Raw genomic sequence first — 27083 nt, forward strand, 5'->3', positions numbered from 1 at the left:
GGTGTGTATCTTCACTCCTATTTGTGTGATAAACAACTGCCATGTATTCCATATTTTCTATGGATATTGTTAAGACTTGGACTGACCTCTCAATCATATTTTACTCACTTATTTAATCTGTAAACCAAAAATAAAATTCTACACCCACCTCAACCACCTGAATGGACTTCCTCCTCAGCCAGGGCACTCTTAAAACTTAACACGAAGGACTGGTTCAGGCCATGATGGGAAGTGGGGATCAGGTATGCCTCATTATACCTCTCCATCATTAACATCAACACATACTTTAGGTCTGATAAGAAACTTTTTACAGCCTATTTTCTCTGCAGCCTACTACCTGAAGGCTTCCTCTGCAAATAAGAACTTTGGTCTCCACAATCCTTTATCTTAACCCAGGCATTCCTTTCTATTAATTCCAGGTCTTTAGATAAACTCAACCAATTGTCAACTAGAAAAATTGTAAATCTATCTATAAGCTGGAAGCCCCCACTTCAAGTTGTCCCACCTTTCTGGACCAAACCAACGTATTTCTTAAATGTATTTAATTGAAGTTTTATATCTCTCTAAACTGCATAAAACCAAGCTGTACCCCAACCACCTTGGGCACATGTTCTCAGGACCTTCTGAGGGCTGTGCCATGGGGCATGGTTACTCATTGTTGGCTCAAAATAAATCTCTTCCAGTATTTTACAGAGTTTGACTCTTTTCATTAACACTTCTATTCACCCATACAAAAATATTTATTTCTGGCCTGCTTATGCTCAAAACTGGAGATAAGGCAGTCAGTATAACAAAATATGGTCCTGTTTGTTGAAGATCTTAGGGTCTGGAGAGGCAGTGAGTCACCAAACAATCATGTGAATGCAATGTTGATAAATGCTGTGAAGGAGGCATAAATGGTGTTCCAGCTACAAAAATAGCTGGCTCTAACTCCCGAACTAGAATTATTTCTCTGATGTGTTTGCAGAGGTGATATGAAATGCTGTTAACTATGGGTGAAAGTTAAATAATAGTCAATGCGTTCATCTAGAAATATTTTTGTTTTGCCACTTTTAGCTTTGGGTTAATTGTTTGGTAGAACTTATTTTGTGGCTGCCTGAAAATATGAAATCTAGCTCAGTGGTCTTACACACTGCTCATTCACAACGATTTATACTATCATCAAGTGGTTAATGTGAACTAAACCAACTAAAGGACTAATTTAAAAGTTTCTTTTTCTGCTTTTTTTTTTTTTTTTTCCTGGGAACCCAGTGGCATCCTAGGGATTTGTCAGAACACTGTCAACAGAGGAAGAATCAGGAAAAGAATGAAAAGTCCAGCTGCTCCCAGCCCTTTCCAGCCTCCGTTCATTATGCTTAAGTCTGTTCCTACATAGTGGGCTGTTTCATTGGGACTGCATGGTGTTTGTCCCTGACTGGAGTGGAAGTTTCAGAAGAGTGAGCTCTTGGAGAACTGAGAGTTAAGTTAGCCTCTTTACAAACTAAATGGATGTTTTTTCATTGGAAACGAGTTCTTTTCTACACAACTTATATCTAGAAAGTCAGTTAGCCAGTAAATATATGAGGTTCAAAAAAGGTCTGAAGGAAGTACGAATGGTAGGGAGAAAGGAAGGCAGGCAGAGAAGTCAAGATTTTGAAAATCAGTAAAAACTATTATGAGCAAAAACATTCCTTTTTGACCAGCTAACCGTTCTGTCAAACTAAGTTCTAGCCAGATAATCATAGCTACTGCATAATAATGGAATTTTTTTTATTGTGCTGTAACATGCCTGAAATAAATTTCATTAGAACTGGTTATTGATATGAGACTTAAGTAGCAGAGGAAGCTTGCTGTAATCAGCCAATGTTTTAGTATTTTTCTCAGTATTTTAGAGCATTAGTATTCTTTATCAATATAAATATTTAAAACCTATGAATTGAAAAAATAAGCAAAAAGAAATGGAAGTTAACGATGATATTTCTATTTGATAGCCTGTAATGTTAAGAGGAACTAAGTATAGAAGATAAGACTTCTAGAGTTTCCTAAATCTCTAAATGTTTCACACTGAATTTTATCTAAATAGTTACTACATGCCCTTTAAGAGAAACTGATAAATGATTCACACTAAGGGGAAAAAAATCAGGAAATATTCAGACTTTAGTTTCTGGCAGAGTAGAAATGATACATTTTCACATTGCTTTAATCTCTAATCAACATTAAATTAGAAAATGAAACAAATGTTCTGAAACAAAGAAAAATCAATGAAAAGACACAAAGAGCATAAATATGTGGAATGTAATCAAAATTGTACCTAATTGTTATGCTGAAAAAATTAGCTGCATGTGGACTGAATAAAATAAACTCTATGAAATTGCCAACATTTGTAGTTTGTTCAATATGCAGCATTGTTCAAAATGCCAAGTGTTAGAAATGACTGTTGTAGTCACTGTTTTGATCTCAAGGCAATTGAACAAAAGTGATGCAGTTTAAGAATAGGAAATTTTGGGGACCTATAAATTTATAATAAAATTAACAAATGAAATAGAATACATCCTGGACTTAAAAATGGAAGAATCTAAACACTAGCTAGTGTTTTCATCTGAATTCACTTTCAACAAACATGAAAAATGGGGATAATTATGTTTTTTTAATCCCCTATTGTACCAAGGACAAACAAACCAATATATTAAAAGCCCTTTGTGGTCCTCAGGGGAAAGGCAAAGAAAATTCATCGATGACTTCAAGCTCTAAGCTGGTGGTAAATGGAAACACTCACATTCTGTTTGGTTAACACTGAACTGATACCTGGCAAAGTGTCCTCTTGTGATATCATTCAGGATTGAGCAAAGTTGTGGACAATAGGATAAGCAAAGTGGAAGTTTCTTTCATGTATCTATGAATCTCTTAGTAAGGCTCATGCAAAGCTTGGAAATTTTCTTCAAGTTATGTAGCTACATGGGGCACCTCGGGGCAGAAGGTTATCTTTGTAGCCACCTTCTATCATCTCCTCTTATCATCTGGCAGCCATTTTGCGAGGCAGAAATGTAACCCCACGTAGCCCTTCCTTAACTGTCTCTTACAAGCTTGGAATCTTCTTAAACTTGACATGCAGGCCTGAAGGTAGCTTAGTAAAATAAGTCATCTCTTAGGTATAACTTTCTCCACAACCGATGGATCTCTGTTGTCACTTAACACATGGAGAAATAAAGATAGGTGTTATCCTACCCTCATTGTTGGAGATAATTGAGAGAATATAAAGAGTGAAGAAACAAATCAAGTTACGAATGCCATAGGTGCATTGCCTCACATCTTTAAATTGGTACAACATGTTCTGAAAGGAATTGGTTGCTATGAATCAATGATCAAAAAATGTTTAAATCCATTGATTCAGTCATCTCATTCTAAGGAAATACAGTAATTCAAAAGAAGGTAAATTATATGCAAAAAGGTATCAAATACATGTTTAGTAAAAGTTTTGTCATAACAATAAACCAACTGGAAATAAATTAGATGTCCAGAAATAGTGGTATACTTATGGCACTCAGCTAGAAGAAATATTAAGCAGTTATTTAAATGTATCATTATAAAGCTGTGGCTACATAAGTGCTTATAATATTTAGTAGAAAAAAATCTAAAAAATTATATGCATAGGATAATTGCAAATATATGTGAATATATATGCAGAAGAAAAATAGAAGGGAAACACACAAACAAAATTTCGTAAATGTTGACTTAGTGCCAGACTCTGTTCTAAAAATTGAAAGAAAGCAGTGAAAAAAGACAGGACACTGTTCCCTTAACATTTACATTTAGTGAGAGGAAATAACAAGCAGTAAAAATGAATAAACAAGAATATGTCAGATAGTGACAAGTGGTATAAAGAAAATGATTTTGATAGAGTATGTAGGGAGGGGATTATTTTGGACTGCAGAGTTGAGGAAGACCTCTGAGTGGATGGACTGTCATCAGGGGTCCAGAAGCTCTGACTGTGAGCTACTTTAGGCACTTGTTGTGACCTCAGCCCTCTTCACATCCTTCCCAGCTGCCAAATGGAAGTCATCATCTTATCTACATCCTGGAGGAGGTTCCTGAGAATGGAGTCATTCTTGTGTACAGGGGCAAAGGTTTTCTTCTGCAAGAACAGAGTGACCAGAACTTCAGCTTGTTTGCTGCAAGTCCTACGTCCTATGTGGCATTCCTCAGGGGCAGTTATCTGAAGGGTAGTCAGCATTTCTAGGTCCATCCAGTGGAAGCTGCTGACCTGAGTATGATTTCTTGCATCTTCAGTTTATACAGTCTCCAGTTCAAATCAGAACCAAATGCTAACCCTGTGTGGTGACCACAACCTTGTATTGCATTTGGAATCAGCTCTTTTTCCTTCCACCTGCCCAGTGTTCTATCTGAATGCATCTTTCTCTGACTTGTTTCCTCTAGTGGGGAGCTGGAGGGATTCAATCCTGGTGAATCCCTCATGGAGGACTCAGATGCTGCACTTAGCTGCCCACTCCCTTACTTGCAAACTGTGCACAGTGCCTGGGGCAGAAAGAGGAAACGTGATGCAGTTTGCTCTGTTAGCATCTCCAGCAGGAAGAGTACAAATAAAGGCATTTTTTTTTACTAAAGTTTGTTAAGCCTGGATTCTTCCCTCCTCTCCTCCTCATAAATAGCATACTTAATGGCCAAGTGGCTAAAGTCATTCTAATTGCTAAAGTTCAGCAGTGAGATGGCCTTGAATAGGGCTCCTGTCCCCAGTGTGTGTATGACAGCAGTCCAAGGGCCTTAACTCTTCTCAAAGTCACCAGTATTTATTTTTGTTTTTATGACTGAAATGAGGCCTAAAGTTCTGCAAAGAGAGACCTGATGAAATGGTGGCCTTCCACCCACCACTAGACCGGGAGTTTGCACAGGACTGTGAGGGGAGTGGGTAGTAAATTGCTGGTATTGATGAATGTAGGATTGATTTCTCATTTACCTTGAGACTCATATTACATTTAAGATAATCTAGATTGTGTTGAAGAAGAGGCACAATACTCTTGGCAAACCTGATGTATTAAAATAAAGCTGTCCCCTACAACCTCTCAGTCACACATGGTATTACTGTAGCCAAACCAGTGTGTGTCTCAGCCATGGAGATAGACTGCTCTTAACTTGCACAGCACCTTCAGGGAGCAGGCAATATGTGGATAAGGATCAGGGTACAGAAGGACCACTGGGAATGTTGTCATCCTGGTGGTCAGAGCGTCTGGAGGAGGCAGATGGACGTCACCAGAGAAGTTTCACTGGGTCGGTTTTGTGCAGAAATTTCCTATAGCTAAATTACCAACCCTCCAACTCCTCTCCCTAGTATATAATGCCTGAATGGAATTATAATCAACTGCATTGCATCAAAAGCCTTAAAATGAGTCAGAGGTTCCTCCCACCCAATGCCATTTCTCACCCTCTAATCCTACCTAATCTTTAACAAAACCGCAGTAATTCTAATGACAATCTCTATTTTGTTGGACTTTCTTATAGCTGTTAAACTACTTGTGCTATAATAAATAAATAATTAATGAATAAACCAACAAACAAAGGCCGAATAACAGGAATGACAAGGACTATTTTAGGACGAGATTTTAGGGAATTTGCTCTCCCACCAATTCAAATTATCTAAAAGGCTATATTTAAAAAGAATCATTACACCCAGCTATGTTTAAGAATATTAAGGTAAGAAATTTCTTATACTTTATGTGTGCACAGCATCTGGTTCTTAGAGCAGATTTGAGATTGGACCTGCTTGAGAGTATCCACTATGAGTAATTTTATTTATTTCCTTGTTTCCTCCCCACCCTTTCCTTTGCCCTCATCTCTGTCTGGTTCAGAGACAATGCTTGCTTCACACCTGCTTGGTATTCTGGCTCTGTCTTGTCTTATCAAAATGCTAAGGCTGTGTTCACTGCAGCCTCAGGTCATGACTTTTAAATAACAATAGGAAATTGCTATGAGGATGTATGTAATGTTGCATTGTCTAAAATTTTTCTTCACAAAAGATACATTTTTGGCATCTATAGATATTTCTTAGTCTTATTTCATTGTAAATATAATGCATTGTATAAATCCATGAGTCATTTCCAATCACTCGACAGATTGTACTCAAAAGACTGTTTGGCAAGACCCCAACCTAATGCATAGTTAGTCATCTGCTCCACCATCTGTCACAAATATGTTATTTGGATACTCTTAAAGCTTTGATCTAGATCAATTCATTGTGATTGACAGGAATCCATCTTAGAACCTTAAAATATAGTCTGCCTGATTTTTTACAGCTTTCTTTACAACAAAATTCAGACACATAAATACACTGTGTTTTCTATGCTCAAAACATCAAGTTGGGGAGATATCAGTTTGTGGATTAAGGTCTGATTTGCTTCAATTATATAAACATTAACTGAATATTAGGTCATTGAGGTTGTTCAATTTGTATGTAACCATCTCAGTCAGATTAGTATAAAAATTTCAGCTCCTCAAAAAGTCTCCCATGTTTGTATCTGCTTCTAATCATTTGTGGCTCTATGTCAACAGGACACTTTTATACTCAATATGTATGATGTTTACCAAGTGTCCCTTAATGGGAAGATTTTGGGGGCATTCAGAGGTGATCATATCTATAGCTTCTCTATCTGTCAAAGGTGCAACTTTTATAGGAGCTGGACTCCAAAGATGACTTCCAACAATTCCTCTATATATGTTCATGGTCATGCTCAAATCAAGAAGTAAAACTTATTTTTCTTTTTTCTAAATCTAGATGAGCCAACAGAAAGCAGTGAAAATGGCATACTGGGACTTCAAAACTGAGATATTAGAGAGTTAGCAACTTCCTTTTGGAATGTTTTTTATCAAAATGGCCCCACATAGAACTCAATAGCTATTTTGTGAAAAACTCAACCCACATGGAAAGGCCATGTCACTTTAGCTGACAGCCTCAGCTGAACTCCCAGCTGAGAGCCAGTATCTACTGCCATCCACGTTAGTAAGCCCACTTGGACATTCCAACTTAATTCGCCCCTAGATGGCTAAAGCTCTTTGATGAAATTGTGTGGAGCAGAAGAACAATCCAGCTGAGCCCAGTCAAGCCAAAGAATCATGAGAGATAATTAAATGGCTGTTCTTTTACACTCCTCAGCTGGATGCTGCATAGCATTAGATAAATAAAAGCCTTGTAAGGTCTCTATGCCTATCAGGAGCCAGGGTCTTCAGTGGGCAGGTGTCTTCTGTGGGGAAAAAATGTTACCATCCCTGAGAATAAAATTTACAAAGGGGTCTCCTGATGGACCTATAGTCAGGGTTTCCCAGAAGACCACAACTCTATTGAAGTTCCTCACTCTGGGACAGAGAAAAACAGATGAAAAGCCTATGAGTAGATGTATTCTTGCTTTCACCAATTTCATTCCTACACCTGCTGGCACATTATTTTTACAGGTGTTTTGTAACTTCCATGCATTTTCTTTCATATTGCATTATAAGCTATTTGTGGTAAAGGGGGAAAAAGTACAAGCTCCTTCCCAGGAGTATAGCCTTGGCATGATACTTGGATCTCCTGTAGTCTGTTTCTCTTTCAGTTAGATGATGCTAATGATATCCACTTTGCAAGATTACTGTTAGAATCAAGTGAAAAAACTTAACTGTTTTCTCTTTTACAGTACCCTAAATGCACTTCTAAATTTTTTTGATATGCAGAGTTTTGCTATATTTCTTTTTTTTTTCTTGTTTGCCTTGTCTTGTATATGACAGAGACTTGACATGTTTAAATGATGAAAACATTGATTTAGGTTTGGAAACAATGTGATATTTATCTCATTTTTTTACCTGGAGGATTTTCTGGCAGTATATAAATGGATACTTTGCCTCATACGATAAATTATAGCACCACGACAGAGTGAATAGTCCCAAGGCACATAGTTTCCCCAAGTGAATATGATTAAACTCAGTAGGACGGTGACACATCACTGGCTCTCCTGAACATTTGGATATGCGACCATTAGAATGACCTTCCTGGCCAAGTAAGGCTGAAGAGTTTTACAAATGGTTCTGGTAGATAAGCAATGAAACTAATCAGAAGTTTTTTCAGGATGCAGAAGTTCAAAATGGTGCCATTTTGTAATCAAGTACAACACTGAAATTGGAGTTTCTTGTTTCCTATTTTCTCATCGTTTAGAAATAAAATCCATTTTAGCAAATAATTCAGATAATGGTGTCTTGCCATGCACATGAGCATGACACCTTTAAAAATAAACTTTTAGATGGGTATGCTTCTTTTGGCTTGGCTTGAGATGCAGGAAATCTGAGCTCTTTTTTTTCCAGACTTACCTGTGAGATTATATTTGTGATCTCAGTTTATTTAACACTCTGTGTCCCATCCCAGGACACTGACACTTCTGTAAAAAAGAGAAAAGAAAAAAAAGAACTGTCTCCTGGGGTCTCCTGACTTGCATAACCTTTAAGATAAGAGAGTAAATGGTCTTAAATAGTTTTACTGCTCTTTAAGGAATGAGTCTAATATATGAAAATTTAAATCGATACATCATGAAGTTGTTTTTTTGTGTGTATGAATGTCTGTATTTAATTTAATTTTCAACAGCTTTTTCAAGGTGTAATTGTTATACAAAAAACTGCACTTATTTAATGTACATGATTTGATGGGTTTGAACATATGTATGTATCTGTGAAACCATCACCATAATCAATATAATAAACATTATCATGTTCAAAAGTTTCCTTCTGTTTCACCTTCTTTTTTTGTGGTAAGAACCCTTAGCTTCAGATCTGTCCTCATAACAATTTTTTTTTTTTTTTTTTTTTGAGACAGACTCTCACTCTTTCACCCAGGCTGGAGTGCAGTGGTGTGATCTCGGCTCACTGCAACCTCCGCCTCCCAGGCTCAAGCGGTTCTCATGCCTCAGCCTCCGGAGCAGCTGGGATTACAGGCACACGCCACCACGCCCAGCTAATTTTTGTATTTTAGTAGAGACGGGGTTTCACCACGTTGGCCAGGCTGTTTTTGAACTCCTGACCTCAGGTGATCCACCCACCTTGGCCTCCTCATAACAAACTTTTAAGTGAACATTCTAGTATTAGTTATAGGCTCTATGTTGGATAGTAGATCTCTAGAAATTATTCATCTTGCATAACTGAAAATTTATATTTGTTGAGTAACATCTCTCCATTTCCCCTCCGCCTAGTCCCTGGTAACAATCATTCTACCTTCTGCTTCTGAGTTTGACTATTTTAGATACCTCATATATGGGAAACTGCAATATTTGTCCTGTCCTTATTTCACTTATTTGTCTTTATTTCACTTGCCACATTGTCCTCCAGTTTCATCCATGTTGTCACGTATGGCAGGATTTTCTTCTTTTTTAAAGAATAATATTACGTTGTTTGTATATGCCACATTTTCTTTATCTATTCATCCACTTATGAGCATTTAAATTGTTTCCATATCATGAATATTGAGAATAATGCTACAATAAACATATGAGTGAACATATCTCTTTGAGACCCTATTTCAATTTAATTAAATATATACCCAGAAATGAGATTACTGAATATATAGTTTTTTTTTTTAATTTTTAGAGGACTCTTCATACTGTTTTGCATAGTGGCCACACCATTGTACATTCGCACCAAAAGTGTACAAGGCTTTAACTTTCTGTACATTCTCATCAACACTTGTTATTTTTTGTCTTTTAGATAATAGCCATCCTAACAGATGTGAAGTGATATCTTGTGTTGGTTTCAATTTGCATTTTCCTGATGATTAGTAATGTTGAGCACTTTTTCGTATACCTGTAGACCATTTATATATCCTCTTTGAAAAAATGTCTAGTCAGATCCTCTGTTATTTGCTTTGTTATGGAGTTATAGGCATTCCTTATATATTTTTGATATTAACTCCTTATCAGATACACGGCTTCCAAATATTTTCTCCTATTTCATAAGGTGCCTTTTCATTCTATTATTTCCTTCCTTTGCTGTGCAGAAGCTTTTTTTGCTGTGCAGAAGCTTCCTTTGCTGTGCAGAAGCTTCCTTTGCTGTGCAGAAGATTTTTGCTGTAATCCCACTTGTCTATTTTTTCTTTTGTTATCTGTGCTTTTGGTGTCATATCAAAATCATTGACAAGACCACTGTTATAAAGAGTTTTCTCTATGTTTTATTCTATGAGCTTCATAGTTTCCAATCATGTGTAAGTCTTTGATTCATTTTGAGTTGATTTGGGGGTATGGTGTAAAAAAGTGTTCAGTTTTATTTCATGTTTTGTATGTGGATATCCAGTTTTCCCAATACCATTTATTGAAGTTTATTCATTCCCTATTGTGTATGCTAAGCATCCTTGCCAAAGACAAGTTGAGCAGATATGCATGTGCCTATTTCTGGGCTCTCTATTCTGCTCTATTGGTCTCTCTATTCTGCTCTATTGGTCTCTATGTGTATATGCCAATACTATATCATTTTATTTACTGTAGCTGTATTGTATTTTGAAATGAATAAGTGTGATACTTCCAGCTTTCTTTGTCCAGAAAAATTTGGCTAGTCAAGGTCTTTTGCAGTCTCGTAGGAATTTTAGGATTGTTTTTCTATTTCAGTGAAGAACGTCGTTGGTATTTTGATCAAGATTTCATTGAAACTGTACATTGCTTGGGTAGTGTGGTTATTGTAACAGCATTATATCTTCCAATCCATGAATATGGGGTGTCTTTTCATTTAATTCGTGTCTTTTAAAAATTTATTTCATCAATGTTTTATAGTTTTCAGTCTACAGGTATTTTACCTACTTGGTTAAGTTTATTTCTAAGTATTTTATTCTTCATGATGCTATTGTAAATGAGATTGTTTTCTTAATTTCCTTTTAAAAGAGTTCATTGTTAGTGTATAAAAATGCAACTGATTTTCGTACAGAGATTCCGAATCCTACAACTTTCTGATTTCATTTATTAATTCTAACCATTTTGTTGTGTTGTTTTTAGGGCTTTCTATCCATAAAATTGTCATCTGCAAACAGAAATAATCTTACTTCTTCATTTCTGATTTGGATGTCTTTCATTTCTTTCCCATACCTAATTGTTCTGGTTAGAGCTTCCAGTACTATGTTGAATAAAAGTGGTGAGTGGGCATCCTTGTTTTGTTCCTCATCTTAGCAGGAAAGCTTTCAGTTTTTTACTTTTGAGTATGCGGGCAGCTGTGGACTTGCCATATATGACCATTATACTATGGTAAATTCCTTCTATACCTAATTTGTTGACAGTTTTTATCATGAAAGTACGTTGAGTTCTGTCAGAGGTTTTTTATGCATCTTTTGAGACGATCATGAGATTTTTAGCCTTCATTCTGTTAATGTGATGTATCACATTAATTAATTTGCATATGTTAAACCATCATCCCAGGGATACAATCCACTTGATTATAGTGTTGATGACATTATTGGAGTCATTTTAACGTAGAAGAATTATTTGCTTTTTCTTTACCTCCAAATGGCAAGGTTCCTTAAGGTTTTTGAAACTGAATTTGATTTGTAAATCATACAGGCACCCAACTTTTTCAGGTATGCTTTCATACTCTATAGTTCATACGTACATAACTAAATTGCTATATACTGTATAGTTATATGTAAGAGCGGATGAGTACTGACTACCTTCCAAAGGAAGAAAATCTAGAGACACACGAGCAAATAAAATAGGAAGCAAATGACATGCAGTAGTCACTGGACTCACTATTCCTATACAAAGCTTCAAAAATAAGTTGTTTCTAGGTTGGAAGGGCTAAAGGACTTTCTCTCTTGCTCTTCTCAGATATTTGAACCAACACTGAAATATACAAAGAACAGCTAAAAGGTTCTTTTCTTTCCAGACTCTTCACTTCCTCTTTCGCCTATCTGGAAATTTTTCCTCTTATCTTTCTCACCTAGGGTTCTTTTCATCTGCCATATTCTGGTCCAAATATTACCCCTTCAGAGAGGCTTTCAATCATCACTTTATCCGAGGAATGTACTCACCGTATTCAGTAGCACACCCTCTTTATTTACCTCATAGCAGTTATTGCTGTCTTCGATTATTTATTTTCTTATCTATTGTCTATTCTTCCCACTACCACATGACATCCTCAAAGCTAGGAATTATTCATTTAATCTGTTTATATCCCCAGTTTAAATAAAAGAATATTTACTTGAATACTTGTCAAATAAATGAATGAGACTTAGGGAGACTTACAAAGTGATATATTTATTAAACTGCATTGTCTACAAAATTGGGTGGGGGTAAAGGTAGCTTCTAGAGACTATTTAAGGGAATAAGAATCATTGCTTAGTTTTCTGCATATGGCTAACTGTGTAGATGTTCTTTGGCTAGCTTTATTAGTATTCCACAGCACCTCCTGCTGCCACCTAGAACATGTCTTGACTGTCTTCCTCTGCTCTGATTAGAGATGTGCTGTCTGAGCACTCATTTCAGTATCAGTTAAGCCAGACATAATTGAGGAGGGAAATGAGCTGCTCTGCATGCAGATGCATGTTTCCCCAAAACAAACAAACAAAGCTAGTGAGCAAGAAAAAATCAGTGAATTGCAGCCAGAAAAAAAGAAAAGATTTTGTCTTAGAAACAAAAGATCCAAGGCTCAAGTCTTTCTCCGCAACTCAAATTCCCTTGATTAAGTCACAAGGCCTTTTTGAGGCTCAATTTTGTTAACTATTATGTGGGTATAATAGCAACTGCCCTATGCTCTTAGAGTTTCTGGGAGAAATGTATGGCATGGAAAGCACTTGGAAAACTGTAAAGCTCCCTCTCCACAAAAGGAATTGTTTTTAGAGTATAATTTAAATATCAGGCTCTATAATATGTAAACAAAATCCTGTGAAGTAAGGATGTAACATCCTACATGAATCCCACAATCTCATATGGTCCTGGCCACTAAGAAACTCAATATTATATGTTTATCCAACAAACATCCAGGCTCTAGGATTGACACTGTAAGAATAAGAAAGATATAGTATCTGTCTCACATAGCTTACAATTCAGGGGTGAGAATGAGCTAAGAGTAATAATAGCATGTAATAAGTGCAAAGTCACAGTTAGCGTAATAAGTGCAATGTCATAATTCGTGCTAGCAGAAGTACCAGGACTCCTGGAAGGGCGTGAAAATATTTCTCTGAAGGAGATATATATATAGAATCTAAGACCTGAAATATAAATAAGAATAATGAGGTTAAATGGTAGGAGAATGCTCCAAAAAATGATAGCATTTTTGAAGCCCAGGAGTAAATAAAAGAGAGAACAAAGAGGTTTTGAGGAAAATACAAGATGTCATTATGGGTGAAGCTCAGTGTGTGAGGTTGGGGTTGATAAGAGGTAAGGTTGAGAAGCTCTGCTGGAGCCATGAACTGAAGGAGTTTAACTTTATTGTGAAATCAGTGCAGGGATCTTCAAGCATTTCAAAGCACAGTGGTGAAATAAGATTTTATTTTAGAAGGTTTACTCTGACTACAGTATAGAAAATAATTAGGCAAGAGTGGGAATAGGCATATGAGTTAGGAGGTTGATTAAGTATCCTAGGTAAGAGATAGAACTGAGTGTTGGCAATGGGGATGGAGAGAGATTTAGATGCTTGGTTTAGTGAGAGGAATGAGTCAGGTTCTCTAAATTGTGATAACCCCTATGTCTTCAGACTTCAAAGCATTCCACATTCTTCACTGGGAAGTAGAAGAAAGCTTCATAGTGGTTTGACTTTTTTTTTTTTAATTAAATTTCTGGATCTATCTTTAAATATCCCAATGAGCTTAGGAAGAAAAACTCAGTGAGTAAGAAATTTTGTGATGTGGCTTCTTCAGAGAAACTCATGAAGAAAAACTACATCTTTAAAAATTAGGAATAAAATGTGTAGGTTTCTATTTATCCTAAGATTTCAGGTTATTTGCTTATTTAACCAAGTCTTCAGCAACAGAGAAATTGTCATTATTGCTCAAACGATTACAATACTGTGTTAATATGTTTTGTACTGCTCTAACAGAGTACCCGAGACAGGGAATGTCATTTTGTGCTGCCGTAACAGAATACTGAAGCTTTATAAAAAACAAATTTATTTCTCACACAACTGGAGATGGAAAAGTCCAAGATCAAGGTCCAGCTTCTGGTGTTAAATGAGGGCCTTCATACCGTGTCATCTCATAGCAGAATGCAGAAGGGCAAAAAGGGACAAACTCTGTGTCCTCATTTGGCAGATGAGCAGCTAAGAGAGAACGCACTCCCACAGCCCTTTTTATAGTGGCATTAATCCATTCAGGAAGGTGAAGCCCTCATGACCTAAACACCTTCTATTAGGCCCCTCCTCCTAACACTGTTGCAATGGGAATTACATTTCCATTGCATGAATTTGGATTATAGCCAACACAACAATACATTTAATGCTAAAATACTTGACATTATTTACTATTTTTATTGACATTCTTTAGAGACTTACAGAGGCACACGTCATTATTATAAACCCTACCTTTTACTTACAGTTGTGGGTGTCAAAGGATTGAGAGGTTGGAATGAGAGATCTTTATTGATACTAGCATTACTCTGCAAGAACAAATCCCTGCTACCGCTCATCTGTTTTCATTAAAAAATCATGTGTAGAATATATAAACTGTAAAAAAATCTGTTTTTTTTTTTTAACTTTCTGATTGCTTAGATTCCAGGTAAGTATTTAAAAAAATCCTACAGATAAAAAAATTATACTAAGGATTTAGATTGTTAGAGTAGAAAGACAGTAGAATAATAACAATATTTGTATTGATTGAGGAGTTACTACTTGTCAGACATTGACCAGTAACAGAAATAGTGGGGATCTGAATCCAGGTCTACGTTTAAAGTACATGATAGGCAGTTTTCTCAAGGTTTCAACTGGCATCCTGCAGTCTACACTAAGTCTGAAGCTTACATTTTGCTGGCCTAATGTGGGCCCATATAATGTTTTAATTTTATTTTTCAATTAATTGCCAACATTTTAACATTGAGGTGCTTCAACCATATTCTTGAATTTCTAGTTTCTTTTTAAAAATTGTGAAATATGACTTTATTTTCTCACCAAAAGATCAAAGTTCTGCTTCAGTATAGTGTAGTGTAGTATAGTACAGTCCAGTACAGTATAGTATAGTATACTATAGTATAGTATATATAGTATATACAGTACGGCACAGCACAGTATAGTCTAGGAAAGCTTATACCATATACTCTGAAGTTTACCCTAATTCTCTCTGTTGCATTTCTATTACCGAAGCCAAGTTTAAGTTGCGCTGATGATGAATACTTGTCCTACAATTTTAAGATAGAGTTAAAAAGAGTGTTGATTATTTATGATGTATTCATGTTTCTCTAATGTTAAAAACTGAAAGTCTAAGAGGATTGCATGTTTAAAGAAAGATGGGAGAAAATATAGATCTTTGGGGCTTTGAAAAATTATGTCTATTTACATGAAGTTCCTGGCCCACTGAGTTTTTGACAGCTGTTTACCCTTATTTGTTTATTATAACTTTAGAATGGAGGCTCAGGCACAGAATGGAGGCTTGAGTATTTTTTAAAGCTTCCAGTAATCTTAAAGAGCAGCTGAGTTGAGAATCACTGAGTTAACCACACAGCTGGTTAGTGCCAGAGCCAGATCCCCTGACCTAAGTGTGCCCTAAGTGTGGGTGACTCACACAAAAGCAGAGAAGCAGCTGCTGTAAACCCACCCCCACCCTGTAGCAGGACAAAGCCCCCCATTTAAGTAGAAAGAAAGGTCTTTTGTGTTTTCCTTTTATCTTACATTTTCCAAGCTTTGCTTGTTGCTGTTTACTCTTGGAAAATATTTTTTAAAATCTTTACAATTTAACACAGCCACTCGCCTATTTATAACAAGCCTGCAGTTGGGAAGAGCTGTATCGAATTTTGGTGAATCATCATCCCCTTCCAGCAGGAAAGGCATAATTTATATAATGGGAAGTGGTGGAAAGGTGAGCTATTTCATACTGAACTAGAGGTTCAGGAAGTTACTGGGACATAGTTTTTTTACCTGAAAATCAAATCAAAGTATGCTAGAATAAATCTCCCAGAGCCCTGACTCTTGACAGCCAGGGGAAGCAAGGATAGAGTGAGAACATGTGAAAATTGAAGTGGAGCAGAGTCCAGTTTTCCTGTAGGCAGCAAGTGCACAGAGCATAACAGAGCTTTATGCTTCCCTCAAGAATTTCACATATCAGTTTGGGAGATAAACTGACAGCAATGGGAATTAAGTGAGGAGTCTTAGGAGTGGCTCAGTTCAACTGACTTCTGATCCAGTGTGTCTCTGTAAAACTCATACCTTTGTTGTCATTGGGCACACAGTGAAGAACTGAGAATTTATAGTCCAAAAATAAATACGGAGGTATATCCATTTAATACCTGTTTAAATATTTAAAATCCTGAGGAGGAAAGCCTTAAACTTGGTATCTAATTATCCGTTCAATTATGAGCAAATTTTCAATCGGATCGAAGCCTCCAATGCTTCTCAATATTGATGAATCATTCAATTTGCAGAAAACCCAGAACTAGGCACTCTTGCTTAACTAGTAAACTAGTTAACCAGTCAATTAGTAAACACTGGTGTTGATTTCAGAAGATCCTTAAAATCTCCAAACAGGTTTCATTTTAGTGGTGAGTCTTAGCTGGGTGGAGATGGTCGAATTTGTGAACCTATTTGGTAAAAGCACTTTAAAATGTCAGTGAGCTTATAATATTAAATCTGTGTTGTAAGCCATACCTCACAGCTCCTGAACTTTACGTGTTTGGGTGCAGGGAGATAGGATTTAGCAAGTGGAATGACGCATCTGGGTTTTGACGGGCTGTTCTATGGGATTATACTTTATTTATGTTTAATTTCTGAATCTAATTGACCCATATGTAAGTAATGATTTCTCTAGGTGTTCTTCTGCACATTCACACCATTGCCAATTGTGCAATGATTAATATATCCATCTTGGAATCTGTTAGATTTGAATCTGAATTTCTCCTCAAGTATGTACAAGCTATATGACCTCAGAAAGCCTGTTTATTTTTTTCTAAATTTCAGTTTCCTTGTGTGTAAAAATGAAATAATAATAGTCCGCACTCTGTAAAACCATTGTGAAGATAAAATAATGTATGTTCAAAACAAACAGACGAAGTGTCTGGATCCCAATCAATGTTTAATGTAAGATATCATTATCATCACCATCATCATCCTCATTCTCCTCATCATGACCATTAGATCTTTAGCTATCAAACACTGCTTACGTTTAAAAGTAAGCAGTCATCCCCCACAAAGCTTCTCCTTTTTGAAATCTCCAATCTTTGCAGTTAGAATTTATGTCTTTCTCCTCAATTTTCCTTAGCACTTTGTTTAAGCCCTTATTACTCTAAAACTAAATTATAGCCTGGCTTATATCAGAGAATTTATTTCCGTAATATGCAGTGAATTCCTTAGGAAGAGTTTCTATCTCTTATTTATTTTTATTTTCCTAAGATATATTAAAATGGCTAACATGCAGAACATATTTGTTGTTGTATTAAATGCTTCTAGGTGACTAGTTACTGTTTCTAAATTGGTCTTATCTTCCTGCTGCTTAGTGCTGATGCATTAAAGATATTCATAATTTCATGATAGTACAAAAGAAAGAAAATAAGGGAAAAAATAGAAGGCGATGACTAAAATATTTATGCATTTTAATAGCATATTTTTTCTAGCTGTAAAAAAATTGGTAAGTACCAGAAAGTGTAAAGAAATACGAATAAATTTATCTTTGGCTCCTCTACTACAAAGCAATTTCAACATATGCGTTTTGACATATATATATTTTTAGTTTTTTATATATATATATATAAACACTTTTTTTTTTTTTTTTTTTTGAGACGGAGTCTCGCTCTGCCACCAGGCTGGAGTGCAGTGGCACAATCTCAGCACACTGCAACTTCCACCTCGCAGGTTCAAGTGATTCTCCTGCCTCAGCCTCCCAAGTAGCTGGGATTACAAGCGAGCGCCACCACACCCAGCTAATTTTTGTATTTTTTGTAGAGATGGCATTTCACCATATTGGCCAGGATGGTCTCGATCTCCTGACCTCATGATCTGCCCTCCTCAGCCTCCCGAAGTGCTGGGATTACAGGCATGAGCCACTGCGCCCAGCCTAATATAGTTTTAATAGAAGTTGATCACACTGTGTGTATGCACGCACATATAAGAATATTTTGTACACTTTTACTGTTGTTTAATTATTCATTGTTTCCAATGAAATTAAAAATCTCTTCACAAAAACTTCTTCACAAACTTTTTTTTTAATGGTACATATTATTTGATATCATAGCTGGTTCATAATTTACTCAGTGATTAACACTAATTTGATTCATTCCAGTTTTCATTATTATAATTCATGTTGAAACAGATATTTTGCACATAAATATGTGTTCACATTTCAGATTTTTCTTTGGGACAAATTTCTATAGGTGGAATTATTGAGTCAAAGAGTATGATTCACAAATACTCACAGAGTTCTAGACTATGTTTTAATATAAACCTAAAAGTGGACTTCCCAATAGAAAAATAAAGTCAAGGAATAAAAATTAAGCAAATTCCCAATAAACATATAAGAAAATGCAATCTTGTCATTATCAAAAGAAAACCATTATTAAAGTTATGACTTGTTACACTGTGTTATTGAAATAATAAAATACTATTTTAATATACACAAAAAGATTTTTTTAAATTGTATGACATTGTCTTGAGAAGGAAATGAGTACATGGTATTTGTGAAAGTATAAATTGCTGCCAAGTTGTGCATTTTAACAACACTTAACAAGGCATTAGAATAGTGCAAATGTTTTGACCCAGGAATTTATGAAAATAAATATATGTAAATATATTTCTTTAAAGGTTTTGTATTACATATTTTTTGTAAGCTTTAAAAATTTTTAGCAACATAAATATCCATTTGAAACGTCATTCGTAATAGTATCAGTATTTTATTGCGTGGATATATTACAGTATTTTTTAAAAACAAGCACTATTTGTCAATCACTTAGGTTATCTGATTTTCCTTTCTTATAAAAATTGCTGTGCTAAATATCCTTGTTGCTAAATCTTTGAGCACATGTCTCTTTTTAATGCCTAGCATACATTTTTAGAAGCTAAATATTTGGTACCAAGTTTTAAACTGTGGTTGCTTTGGAAAGTTGATGCAGTGAATATGTTTTACTTTTCTCTCTTTCTTTCTTCTCCCTATATCCATATGTTAGTTTTTCTGCAAAGAGTATACACAACATTTATTAAAAAACAAAGATGGTGAATTGTATGCATACATTATTTACCTACTTTCTTCCAAGTCCAACAAAATATTAAATATATTGTTTTAAAACCTAAACCTGCCAGATAAAAAGCTATAAATTAGCTTACACATCAATTTTTTAATTTTTTTAAGATTAAGAAGTTTATTAGTAAATTAAAAAGTATTAACTTCAAAACCAATAAACAACTGACACATGGTGTATGATTTGACATCTCAAAGAAACTAATGCTTTTTTTTTTTCTTTTTTTGAGAAGGAGTCTTGCTCCATCACCCAGGGTGAAGTGCAGTGGAGCCATCTTGGCTCACTGCAACCTCCGCCTCCCAGCTTCAAGCAATTCTCCTGCCTCAGCCTCCCAAGTAGCTGGGACTACAGTCGTGCACCGCCACACCCAGATAGTTTTTGTATTTTTTAGTAGAAACGGTGGTTTCACCATGTTGGCCATGCTGGCCTTAGACTCCTGACTTCAAATAATCCGTCCTCCTCGGCCTCCCAAAGTGCTGGGATTACAGGGGGGAGCCACCACGCCCGGCCTCAAAGAAACTAATTATTAAGCTAGGATTGGAAGTAGCTCAAAAGCAGCCCAATTTGTATTAATAAAAAAGTCAGGGGAAAAAAAAAAGAAATGGAAGCACAAGGTAATTATGCAAGTAGGAATAAAAATGAGATAAAAATAGAGAGATTGGTTGGAAGTAGTGAGACCTACATTCCCTACCCGACCTCATGCAGTCAGATTATTCATCTTTCCCAAATGTAAGCAGATAACTGAGGGTTATTACCTGAAAGATAGCTGAAAGTTTATTATCTGTAGAGATAAAAGTGACAGTTTCTGGACTGGGAGTCTTAAGCATAATTAAAAATAGGGGTACCTACTGAAAACAAGAATACTAAGTGGAATTCCATATACTAAATGATACAACCCCTAGCATCTGTCCTCACTCAACTACCAGAATTCTAACAACTAGGTCAAAAACTACAGACAGGTGATTGCCAGACTTTTGTTTGAAGAATTGCATAAGGCCAAAAGAGAAGAGTTACAGACATAAACAATTGGAGAACTGGTGGTGGGTGCAGGCAGGAGGGGAATCAATAGACTAATACAGATCAATTCTTCATCATGAAATCAACCAGCGACAATATTTGCCCATGTGCTCTCTCTCTCTCTCATACACACATCTCTTCACCCAAAAGTTCCTAAATTTAATATGAATATATAGCAGCACATCATCAGGCATTTGAGCAAATAATTCAACATGAAATAGATAACAAAAATATTTTTAAAAAGAAGAATAGGAAATTTAAGGAAATAGTAACAATTCAAGAGCACTTTTTAAAAAAGTATAATTTTCCCACAGGAACAAGAAAATATATTTCATCTACAAAATAAGAAAGACTATTAATAGAAAGGAATATTCTCAAAAAATTTTTGAAATTAAAAGTCTTAAAACCCAGTAGAAAGCTAAAAACTTATGTTTGAGGAAATAGCCTACAGTGAATCAAAAAGACAAAAAGATGAAAAAAGGGGAGAATATATGAATAATTAGAGAATTGGTTTAGAGAATCCACTCTTTGATCTTCAAATAATAGGTGTTCGAGAGAACAAAGTAAATGAAGGAAAGGAGATTATCAAAGAAACAATTCAAGAAAAACTTCAGTAACCTAAAGATGTAAATTTTAAGATTGAAAGGGTCAATTAAGCACATAAGAAGCAGATAAAAATTACTCACAAAACACTGTTAAATTTTAGGAAAGCAAGGAAAAGGAGAAGATATTAGTTCTCAGAAAGTGTGAGAACATAGTTAACAAGTACTATTTGTCAAGCTTGGGAAATATCAATGAATAAAAGATTTGTTGAATCTTTCAATTCATAAACATGGTATATCTTTTCACTTATTTAGATATCTTTGGATTATTTTTATCAGTACTTTGTGGACTTCAGCATATACATCATGTTCATGTTTTGTAAAATTTAAACCTAGTATTTTATGTTTTGAGCAATGTAAATGATGTTGTACTTTTAATTTTATTGTCAACATGCTCTTTACAAGTGCGTATGAATACAATTGATTTTTATGTGGCTAAAAAATTGTATCTTTGTTGAATTAACTTTGCAGTTCTATAGGTATTTTTCTTGAGATTTTCTATGTAGACCACCATATCATCTGTGCATAGATATAGTTTTATTTTTTTCCAATCTGCATGCTTTTTGTTTTCTATTTCTACCTCATGGTGATAACTAGAACTTCTAGTACTAAGGTGAAAGTAATAATAGAGTGGTCACCCTTTCCTCTCTCCCCTTAAGATCAAGGCTATTCTGCCATTCTGTGAGTTTCCACATGCTGTTCTGTCCATCCTAGTGGGAGCTGCTTGTTAGTCCTGTCTCCTATCCACCATTTTCCGCAATCTTCCGGTTAGCTTTATTTGGTTAAAGATGTTGTTGCATTCTATACACTTGATTCTTTTCTGCCTAGTTTTTACATAAATTGTTGAGATGAGGTGCTTCACTTAAAATTGTGGATTTGTCTGTTTTCTTATTCAATTCTATCAGGTTTTGCTTCACTTATTTTGCAGCTATATTGTTAGGTACATACACATTTTGTATTATTTTGTCTTCTTGGTGGTGTCTTGGTGATGTCTTATTATTAATGATTAATGTTTTTCATCATTAGTAATGTCCCTCTGTCTCTTTTGATTTTCTTTCTCTAAAGTTTACTTTATCTGGAATTAATATAGCTGCTCTTGCTTTTCTTCGATTACAGTTTGCATAATGTATTTTTTTAACATTTTATATTCAAGTTGCCTACATTATTTTATTGAAGTGAGTTTTAATACACCACATATTGTTAAGGAATATTTTAAAATTAACTCTGCCAAACTTTGTCTTTAGATTGGTGTATTTAGACCATTTACATTTAATATAATTATCTTCATCAGTTTGGGCTGTTATGACAGAGTACAATGGACTAGGTGGCCTAAAGAACATGTATTTCTCATGATTCTGAAGGCTGGAAATTCCAAGGTCAGGGTGCCAACAGATTTAGTATCTGGTGAGAGTTCACTTCCTAGTTCATAGACAGCCTTCTTCTCTCTGTGTCTTCACATGGTAGAAAGAGCAAAGGAGCTCTCTGGAGTCTTAAATAACCTCACTCAGGAGAGCTCTACCCTTATGACCTAATCACGTACCAAAGACCCTACCTCCTAATACTATCACTTTGGGGATCAGGTTTCCCACATATACACTTTGAGAGGACATAGACTTAATCTGTAGCAGTAATTATTTTTATACTAGAGCTTCAGTCTTCTATTTTGTTTTTTTTTTCTCTTTTTTTTATTTCTCTGTTTTATTTTTCTGGCCTTTTTAAATGGGTTACTTGAAAATCTTAGATTTCTACTTTATCTATAGGGTTTTTGAGTGTATCTCTTTGTATAGCTTTTTTTAGTGGTAATTCTAGTTAGTATATAGTTTATGGCAGTCCACTGGTGTCATAGTGGACTTCCACTGAGCCTTCCACTGAGGTTTTGCCAGTTAAAGAAGGTCTTACATCCCTAAGTCCTTTTACTTTCCACCATTTATAATATAAATTTCCTGATTATGTTTTTTACATATATTTAAACTGCATCATATAAAGTCATAATTTTGCTTCAATCGTCAGCCATAAGTTGAAAACACAAAAGAAGAAAATGCATTATATTTATTCATATTTACTTTCTGTTGCATTTTCTACCTTCCTGATACATAGAAAACTTTCTCTGTAGAAACTTTCTGTGTAGAAAACTTTCTTTAGCCATTTTTTTAGTGTAGGTCTACTGGCGACAAAATTTCTTTTCTTTTAATCATTATTTGAGAACCTTGATTTACCTTTTACTTTTGAAGGACATTTTCATTGTATGTGGAATTCTAGTTTTACAGTTCTTTCGGCGCTTGAAAAATGTTGTGCCACTTTCTTCTGGCCTCCTCCCATGGTTTCTTATGAGGGATTTAGTGATTTAGATTCCCCTACTCCTATGGGTAAGCAGTTGTTGCTTTCTTACTACTTTAGATTATTTTGTTTGGTTGTTTCTTTTTTAGTTTCCAGAGGTTTTACTATGATTTGTCTTGCTATTAATTTCTCTGGGTTTATCCTATTTGGGGTTCACTCAGCTTCTTGTATGTATAAGTTATGTGTCTTGCCAAATTTACAGTGTTTTCAGCCATTATTTACTTAAGTAATTTTTCAGCTTTGATCTTATCTTCCTCTCCTTCTGAGGTTCTGATGGCACTAATATTTTAGTTTTTTAAAAAAGAAATAGTTTTTCAGGTTTCTGAGGCTCTGCTTATTTATTTACGGCTTTGTTTCTCTCCACTATTCAAATTGGATAATTTCTTTTGATCTATCTTTCAGTTCATTTACTGTTTCTTTCCTCTCCCCTTTCCATTTTGTTGTTGCTGCTGCTGTTGTTGTTGCTGCTGTTGTTGCTGCTGCTGTTGTTGCTGAGCCTTCCACTGAGATTTTTAAATTTTTTTCAGTTATTGCATTTTTTTTTTCAGCTGAAAATCTTCAATTGAGTTTTGTCATTTGGATTTTTCATTTGTTTCAAATATGTTCATAATTACTTATTGAAATGTTTTTATGATGAATCATTTAAAATCTTTCTCAGATAATTCTAACATTTCTGTCATCTTGCTGCTGGAGTTTATGAATTTCATTTTTATATTTAGTTTGAGTTCCTCTTGGTTCTTGGAGTGATCAGTAATTTTTGATCAACACCATGACATTTTGGTTATTATGTTATGAGACTCTGGATCTTATTTAAACCTCCATTTTACATTATTTCTTCTGACATCACTCTATTTGGGGAAGGCACAGCCTCATTACTACCAGTTAGGGGTAGATGTCCAGGTTCTCTACTGGGCTGCCCCCTGACATTACAGGTAAGTGGGTGGACTCATTAATGCTGGGTGGTTATGAGAGTTCTGACTATTCATATGGTCTTCTACGGTATCATCCAAGAGAAACAGAGGGTCATCCATTTTCTGTCTGGTAGGAAATGAAAGTCTAGGTTCCTTACATTGGTCTCCACTGGCATGGCTAAGAGAAGGGAAATTTGTTAGCTTGCAGCAGAGATGAAAGTCCTGGCTCCCTACTTACTCTTCTCTGATATTACTCTGCCAGTGAAGTTGGAATGCTTCCTTATAGTCTAGTGAGAATGAAAGTCTAGTCTCAGCCTTTGTTAAAATGGCTGGGAGTGGGGCCACAGATTTTTTGGTTCTCTTCCCTGTGCTGTTTGTCTGGACTATAGCAGTTATCCAAACGGGCTAGGATGCCCCTTTGCTGGTTCTTTTGCTAGAGAAAGCAGGCTTTATTTGGGTTTATTTATTTATTTATTTATTTGTCTATGCCCATTAGAATTTCTGGGTTGCTGGCTTTTTTAACTCCAAGTCTTAGATACGTGAAGCATGGAGAAAATTCAAGGAGCTCATCATCATGTTGTTCCTTGTTCCCAGTTTCCTAGGTTATCTACCTTCTTCTTGCCACTTTTCAGAGTTTTTCTATATTTAGTTCATGTATAATGGCCAGGATTTTTATTTGTGCTTGGTGAAAGGAATAGAAAAAGTACTTCTATTTACCTTCTTGATTGTGGAAATCTAAACCTAAGTATTTGCATATGCAAGATCTGTGCTATGATTGGAGTGTTTGTCCCCTCCAAAACTTAGGTCACAATTTAATTGCTATTGTATTGGTATTAAGAGATGGGACCTTGAAGAGGTGATTGGGCCACGAGGGCTTCACCTTTATGGGTGGGATTGATGCTGTTATAACAGTGTGAGCTTGTCCCTCTCTTGTTCTCTTTTGCCCTTCTACCTTCTGCCATAAGATGACACAGCAATAAACCCCTCACAAAATGCCAGCCTCTCAATCTTGAACTTCACAGCCCCCAGAATTATGAGAAAATAAATTTCTGTATACTATACATTACCCTGCCTTGAGTATTTTTTTTATTGCCCCACAAAGTGGACTCAGGCAATCTGTATGTTAACAGCTCTAAAACATGGATGAAAGAAGTCTAAGAATACCTAGGTAAATAGAGACATATACAGTATTCATAGATTGGAAGATTCACTATTGTTAAGATATCAGTTCTCCCCAAACTGACTTATAAATTTAATGGAATCCCAGTCAAAAATCTCAGCAGCATTTTTAAATAGAAATCAACAGGTGGATTTAAAATTCATATTAAAAGACAAAGAATTTACAATAGACAAATTTTTACAAATAACAAAATTGAACAATTTACACTATTATATTCAAGTCTTAAGATAAAGCTACAGTAATCAAGACAGTATTGGCAAAAGAATAGACACAAAGATGAAGGGAAAATAATAAAAACTCCAGAAATGGATCCACACATATATTGCCAGTTGGGTTTTAAAAAAGCACAAAATGTGAATCAATGGAGAAGGAATAATCTTTTTATCAACTGGTGCTGGAGCAATAAGACATGTATATAAAACAATTGACCTCAATTCTTACCTTATACTATACACAAGAATTAGTTCAGAATAGATAACTAACTGCAAACCCTAGGAATATAAAACTTATTAACAGAGACATAGGGAAATATATTCATCACTATGGATTAAGCAAAGATGTCTTGGGTAAAGCACAAAATGCACAACCCATAAAAATGGATAAAATTTGGAGTTTTTCAAAATTAAAACTTTTGTTTAATGCATAGTCAGTATAATAAAAAGACAAGTAACAGACTAAAAAGTATTTGCAAAACACATATTTGATAAAGGTCTTGTATCTAGAATATGTAAAGAACTCTTAAAACTCAATACTTAGAAATCAAATAAGCTCCCCCAAAACAGGCAAAAGATTTGAACAAACACTTCACCAAAGAAGGCACAGAAATGACAAATAGGCACATGAAAAGAAACTCAGTCTCATTAGACATCAAGGAAATGCAAATTAAAGTCATAGTGAAATACCACTTGAACTTAGATAACTTTAATGGCTTTAAAAAAGAAATAAACCTCATGAGAATATGGAGTAATTTGACCTCTATGTATTATGTTGGAAATGCTAAGTGGTACAGCAACTTCAGAAATCAGTGAAGTTAAATAGTACCATATGACCCAGAAAAATCACTCCTGGATATTTATTCAAGTAAAATGAGAACAAATGTTCATACAAAGACTTGTACATAAATGTTCACAACGGCTTTATTCATTATTGCCAGAAACTGAAAACAGTCCAAATATTTATCAACCAGTGAATAGAGGAGGAAACTGTGGGACGCCCACAAGTGGAATTCTACTCAGCAATCAAAGGAATGAATTACTGATACATGTAACAATGTGGGTAAATCTCAAAAGCTTTATGCCAAGTCACATTAATCAGACTGCAATGATTACATACTCTATTATTCCATTTACATGACATTTTGGAATAGATGTATGTACAGAAAGAAAAAATCTGATAGGTGGTTTAGAGAGGCTTGTGTAGATGCACAAGGGAATTATTGGTTAATGGAAATGTTTGATATCTTGATTATTATTATTATCTTGCCCTAATTGCTTCCTGATTATTGTGGTGATTCTTATGCAATGTATGTGATTGTCATAACTTACATATTTGTACACTTTCAAAGTGAATATTAAACCTCAATTTAAAATATTCTAATAGTCACCTGGATGTCAGTATTATTGGAAAAATGAATTTTACTGAATCAAAATAATGTTAATGAGCATAGAGTTTAAAGCATGGTATTTGTAACTCT

This window comes from Gorilla gorilla, chromosome 9 (genome assembly GCF_029281585.2).
Source record: "Gorilla gorilla gorilla isolate KB3781 chromosome 9, NHGRI_mGorGor1-v2.1_pri, whole genome shotgun sequence".
NCBI classification, from domain to species: Eukaryota; Metazoa; Chordata; class Mammalia; order Primates; family Hominidae; genus Gorilla; species Gorilla gorilla.